We start from the raw sequence: 7,141 nt of genomic DNA, 5'->3' as shown, positions 1-7,141 counted from the left end.
AGCCATCTTACACCCTTCTTGCCCCATATGCAAGACTTTCAGTATTCATTAGACACACCCAGTAAATATATACTTAGAAACTACATCTCCCTGACACCTGACGTAGTAATATACAACAGTTCAGTCAAACCAAGTATGTCTCTTCATCTATTTTTACAAAGCCTCTATAACTATCACTCTTAATATTCAACTTAACCACTTAGCCTGTACTATAACAAAAGCCTTAAATACTAATTCTTCAACTATAAACACTATCATTACAAAATTAAAACAAATTTTTAAAAAGTTTTAAAACTCAAAGTACAATAAACTACCTATTACTAAAACATAAACATAAATGCCAAAATTTCAAAAATACGTATTGTCTTGAATTTACTGAATAATAATTAATTAAAAACATACAAACTGTTAATAATGCAATCCAAAACATAACTTGTAAAAATTTCTTTAACACTAAACTACAAACACTGTAGTCCTAGTTACCTAACATTAACAGGCTACGCACAACAATAGCCCTATTAGAAAAAGTCCTCTTGTTAGACCTCCTAACATATTACTATACATATTAGTCTGTAGAAAACATATCTGCTTTCATGTTTCTTTACTCACTATGTGAGTTTTCAACTAAAATGCCTATAGCCCCCAAATTAATGCCTTAAATTATAACCATTATTTCCATAGTAAAACAACAAAAAAGTCCATAAATATAAACTTGTAAACACTGAAAAAAAATGTTGCCAACCACTGTTAACCTAAATCACCATCTCATACTAGGCACTACTAGTCAAATCCCTAACAAGGCCAAATAAGCCTACATACTAACATCTAAAAGTTATTTTTTCACTTCCAAGACCTATTATCATAGATAAAGTGAAAAACTAGACTCCATAATACCAGCCAAGAACTCAAAGCTTGCTGTGTCCCCAATAAAATGTTAACTAACTTGGGGGAGGGAGGGTGATTGGTGGGGTCACCTCTATGGTTTATCTTACAAGGATACAAGTGAATCTTTCTAAAGGCAGAGTATGAATGTCTTAACGCAATAACTAAGAAAATGACTGAAGGTTATGTTAACCAGTTTGATGAGTGTATTTCAAAATGTATGTGAAAACAGCACACTGTACCCCATGATTGCATTAATGTACACAGTTATGCTATAAGAAATAAAAATAAATAAAATAAAAAATAAAAAATGTTAACTAACTATAAATTTTGTCTAAAATAAAAGTACTTTAAAAATATAACCACTTCAAAATAAAAAATTATATACCTTTATAACCTGTAAAAGATCTGTTTAACATATGCTATAATAAATAACATTACTAATATTTACTTTCACTATAAAAGTAAAAAGCAACAAAAAAAATTTGAACAATATCCTCACTGCTCTCTGAAATTACTAACTTTTCTATTAATAAAAATAAAACTCTTAATCTCTCATTTGCTTCTCCATTGATTGACTTAGGTAACAGAAAGATGGCCTCTTTGGTCCAACAACAGTGGTAGTAGGAGCAGTAGGAGCAGCAGCAGCAGCAGCAGCATGATCTTTTAACTACTATTACCATATTAACAGTTTTTCAGTCAAAATCAATTTGAGTCTCTTCCTGTCTTCCTGGGACATGGCATCATTTCCAGATACATGTCTTCCTTCTCCACTCACTACTCCTTGAACAAGGAAGATATGGGTTTTCTCTGCAGGATGAGTTATGGTAGGCCAGTCCTGGGTCTACCTTGAAACTTCTGCAGCTGATGACCTGTGAGTCTTGTCTGGATGAGGCCCAGAGACCTAATTCCATTCCTCCTCCTCTCCCGTGGGGATGAGAAATGTGGAGAGTCAAACAGTGGAGTCATGGCCCTGGAGAAGTCATTCACACTGTGACTGGATAAGACACGCATCATCAGCATAAAGGAGAAAGGTACCAGGACCCCTGGGGTTCTACTCTATTTTCAACCCGGGGAGAAGGCATGGAGCATGAGGGCTGGATTTGCGCCATTTCTATCACTTACTGTTTTTCTACATACCCTACTATTCTCAGGTGTGCTGTGCTAAGAGGAATTAAAATGATAGGCTGTTGAGTGAAAGCCTCATAGACAGACTTTGCAGGTCTGTCTGGAGAAACTGGCACCATTCCTTCCATGGGTTTATGTTTGTAGGATCTTTGGGGGGCACCAATGACATGGGAGAGGCCTCTTCAAGGTCTTGGAGTGAGATCGCAGAAGAAGAAGTTAGACTGCCATCTTGTTAACTCAGAGTGAATAGGAAACAAGCCCTGCTGCCTGCTCCAGCACAGTGAGAATTCACAGATGAGCCACTTTCTTTGGTCAGAACCAAAAGAACATCTTGACTAAACCGGTTGAAATCATGATGGCAACTCATTATGTCATATAACAAAATGTCCATGAGTAGGGTGTTTCTAAGAGTGTTTCAATCACAGTCCCGATGACATTGTTAAAAGAACCAGATTATATCCACATTGCTGCTCATTCTTCTCCATTGCAAAGTTCCAGGATACACTGTCAAAAATAGTAATGTGAAGTGGGAAATGTGGCTCTGACTCTGAGCCACGTGTTTCCTACTACGAGAAAGGTGTCTTTTCCTGGAAACAACCAGACTCTGTTTCCACTGAGCTCATTCTGAGAGTGAATAATATCTTAGTCCAGTGGGAAAATACATGAAGAGCTTCCATTACATTTCATTCAGTAAAGGCTTACCACCATCCCCTTTGCCTTTTCATCCAGGTATAACCTTCACTGGGAGTTTAGGAAATTGATGTTTCTTTTCCTGACTGCCCACCGTCCCCATCTCAACATCGAATCTTCAACAGTGGTAGAGTTTATTCAAAACAAGATGCCAGACATGGCACCCATCTTTTTGGATTCAGGGCTGTTGATATTTGTGACTTCATGCCCTCACAGAGCTTACAGACTGGTGGAGAATATACGTACATACATACATGTATTTATATATACATACATACACATATATACACACACATACATATATGAATATGTATATATACTTATACATATTTATATAGAGAATATATACATGTATGCATATATACATACACACATTTATACATATACATACATACATACATACATACATATACACATATATATGTACACACATATACATGCATATGTATATGTCTCTCTGTGTGTTGTGTAAAGTAGCAAATGCAACAACCTGGGAAGAGCTGTCTGTACCACAGGGCCATTCAGTTAATTCTGAGAGCACATAGCGAGAAAACCTCACACAAGGTCAGTCGAAGTTAGGCAGGTGGAGAGAGGGGCTAGCGTAGGTAATGTTTGGTTGAGAGGACCTGGTGACTGAGTGGATGTTTTAGGGGTGATGAGAGCGAATAGATAGATGGTGGTGTCTTTCACAGAGTTAGTGGCAGCAGAGGAGGCACGCTTTTGCAAGTTGTCGTAGAGCATCAGTAAATTCAGGTTTGTGCACATGGAGCGTCATGTGTCTATAGGACTGCCAGACAGAGATGTCTAGGTGGAGACAGGGGACTAAGAATGACTGTCACCAGATAGATGGAGCTGAAGGTGTGAGTCCGGGAGTCATCAGCAGATGGCAGCACAGCATAGTGGATACGGTCCAGAATGCAGGGTTTGAGGCTCCAACACTTATTACATCTGCTAATTTGTGTAGTATCCTTATTCCCTTTGTGTCTCAGTTTCAACACCTAAGCCACGAAGATGATGATAATTTGCAATAATTGCTTTTATCAACTCTGATTGTTTTTGGAATAAAGTAATGTTCCATTTTGTAAAATTTAAATAGCCGCTCAAGTGTGAGTAATTCCCCTGGCAAAAGAGGGATCCCCCGCCCCCTTTTATCAAATCTATCTGCTTGAGTATTCATACACAATGTGTTGAGTATTTTAACATAGGTATGTGTTCCTATTAGAAACAGATGTAAATAACTGAACACCAATTTATTCTTTGATGTGTACTCAAAAGAGATAACATCTCCAGCCAGCAACACAGAGATGTCCACTTGCTTTAGATCCCGCTACCTGTGACCTCTTTCTGCCTGGATACCTGCTCCCCTACCCCCACGCCCAGCCTCCCATCACCGGAGGGATGAAGTTTATGACCTATATCTTTATTACTCCACTGTTACATCACCTCTGATGCCCTGGAAACTCTTCTTTTGTCATGAGGGGGCCATGTGCGCTGGCAAACAGCCAAAGCCTGGGGGAGGGCCCCTGCAGTCCTGCCACACTGTCCTGTGAGGGGTGGGGGATGGGGGGTGTGTTGGTTTCTGGGGTCTCAATCAGGGAGTAGTGCTCTATTTCACATGAAAAGAAAAAAAAAATTTAACCAGCTTGTCACACCAAGAAGCTGATCACCATTTAGGCACAGACCTTCCTCCTTCAGTCACCCCAGAGCTAGAGGGTAGGAGTTTAGGACGCTGTTTAACTTGTCCTATCCCTGTAAGGAAAGCTCTACTCTTCCAGTGAGTCTTGTCTTTTCTCAAGAATTACTTGCCACATCTAATCACCACTTCCTGAGGGATGGGTGTTGGAGGATGTAGCTTCTCTAGGATCTCAGGAGGACTTCTGCTCTGGGTGATTCAATGCCTATCTTCTCCAGGGGCAGCTCTTCGTTTTGTGGCCAGAAGATCTGAGGCACCACTTGGCCTTGAGACGGCGTGGAGGTGATCTGCAGAGAGAAATAGGATCTAAACACAGGCCAGGTGCGAGTTAGTGTTTCTGTAATAACATGCACAAATGTAAATGCTAACCATGGGGAGAAGGATTCCCTAAGGGGGGCAGTTGTGTTCCACCAGGGTCGCAGCTGTCATTTTCAAACTCTGTGTATGGAACATTTTGTCTTTTTCTGGATGGAGAAATGGGATATTTAGACGTTTCTCTGGCATTTGGGAGCTAACCAGGCTTGAATCAGTGTCAGAGATCATAGCTTCCCTGGCTTCTTGCCACAAAACTCACCATTATCCCACAGAGAACATAAGAATGATTTAAGTGCTTATGTGGGTAGTAGGCAGAATTCTGTACATATCTTCCCAAGATTACCTCCCCCTAATTATTTCACCCAGCACATATCTAGGTACTGCTGTGAAGGAACTTTTGGCTGGAATTCAGTTGACATTAAGCTAGGGAGATTATAGTGGATTATCAGAGTGGACCCGATGTAATCACATGAGCCCTTAAAAGCAGAAGAGGAAGGCAGAAGGGGAATTCAGAGAGAGATCCTGAGTGTGAGGGAGAGGGACTCACCCCACTGTTGCTGGAGAAGGCCACTGGGAGAGCATGAGAAGGGATTTTGGCAGCCTCTGGAAGGAAAAACCGGTCCTCAACTGACAGTCAGCAAGGGAATGGGGGCTCACTCCTAAGGCTGCAAAGACCTGAATTCCGCCAACACCCCTAGTGAATCTGGAAGCAGGTTCTTTCTTCCTCAGAGCCTTTAGTAAGGAGCACAGCCCTGTAGCCATCTTGACTTTGGGCTTCAAGACCCTAAGCAGAGGACCCAAGCAATTGTACTTGGACTTCTGAGGTACAGAAACTTTGTGATAGAAAATTTACATCATTTGAAGCCATGAACTTTGTAGTAACTTGCTATGGCAGTGATGGAAAATTGATTCAATATGGAACCATACATTTCCCCTATTGAAGTAATCAGAGGATCTCATTTGGGGAATATGTGAAGCATGATTAGACATGTTTTCTTAAGTGATGTTTTTGGTCTCCTGTGTTAGATTATACTTTTTAAAACAAGTTTGTCAGGAATATCTAGTGGGCAAACGACTCCTTGGATAACCAGTTTGTTTGTGTGGAGCAGATAGTAGGCACCAGAATTCCACTGTTATTGGTAATTTGGTCATACGACAAATAAGTCAAACAATCAAGTGTTTGTGACTTTGCTTGGCTCCAGCGCTCAGGGTTATTAATGATGGAGGAAGAGAAAATAAGAAGGGTTGCTATATGGTAATGAAAAGTATTTATTAACAATTCCCAATAGTTGGCATACATGATTAATGGAAAATCAAAGAGGGATTATCTCCTGCCTGGGAACTTCTGGCCTTTGATAAAGTCCACCATTGTAGCATGTTGTCAATAGCTTTACAGAGGAGCAGGGTGTTTCCAGTTGATCACTGCATGTGGATAGGTTTTTTAAGCTGTGCTTGATACTCAGTGTAACAGGCCAGTTAACACTTTGACAGCAGTGATCCACTTACTTTCCATTAACCCACCCTGTGGATAGAGAATGGATTAAATCTTAGTGTTCAGTTTTAGGCTGTTCCAGGTTGTACAGGGAGGTCACAATTTACTTGATAAAAGAAGAAAGGACTCATATAACCAAAAGGTTATACTTAGCAAGTTTGAAGACTGTAAAGGTGTGAGCCAAGATAAGGAGGAAGTATGGGTGATGAATGTGAATAAAAATGGATGACTATATCATGATGGGGTGATTGGTAACTGTCAGGAAGCAAAGGACTTTGCATTTCGACAGGTGTAGGTTGAAAATGGGTTCCACCACTTGAGCGAGTTGCTGAGCCGCTCTGATCCTGGGTTTGTCTCATTGGCAAGTGCGGATGGCAACATCACATAATAATATGTGAATAGCAGGCCTGCGAGAAGCCATTCCCAACCACCTGGGCCATGGGGCCCTACTCTGCTTTCCAAACCTCCCCTGGTTCAGGCCAGCTGTGGCTCTCATTGCTAGTTCTGTCGTCTTTACTACTGGTTCCCTGCCCCTCAGACTGTGAGCCCCTTTGAGGACTGTTATCCTTCAGGAAACAGTCCCATGTGGGACGTGTATACTGAAGCACAGATCCTGGGCCTGGGCACTCAGCAGGGGCTTGGGCACGATTATCTGTGATTGATAATGACCTATGCTCCCCACTCAGTGCAGCACAGCTATCACTAGACCAGCAGTGAGTCCAGTCACCCAGTTCACTGGAAGTGATACACTGTAAATGAGTGGATGGAGCAAATTTCTCAGCTCAATTTTCTGTTAATCCAGAGGGTATCTGCATCTTTTATACCCCCCACTTTGTTCAGAACCTTTTTGTACCAGTGTAACTAGCACATTCTCCCTTTCACGATTCATCTTGGACAATGCAGGTAGGGACTGCTCTGAGAACTCTGAAGCCTTCCCATAT

The sequence above is a fragment of the Otolemur garnettii genome, unplaced genomic scaffold (assembly GCF_000181295.1).
Source record: "Otolemur garnettii isolate 467f Iridium unplaced genomic scaffold, OtoGar3 scaffold00371, whole genome shotgun sequence".
Taxonomy (NCBI): Eukaryota; Metazoa; Chordata; class Mammalia; order Primates; family Galagidae; genus Otolemur; species Otolemur garnettii.
The sequence above is the reverse complement of the archived record's forward strand: the minus strand, read 5'-3'. Positions refer to the sequence as shown.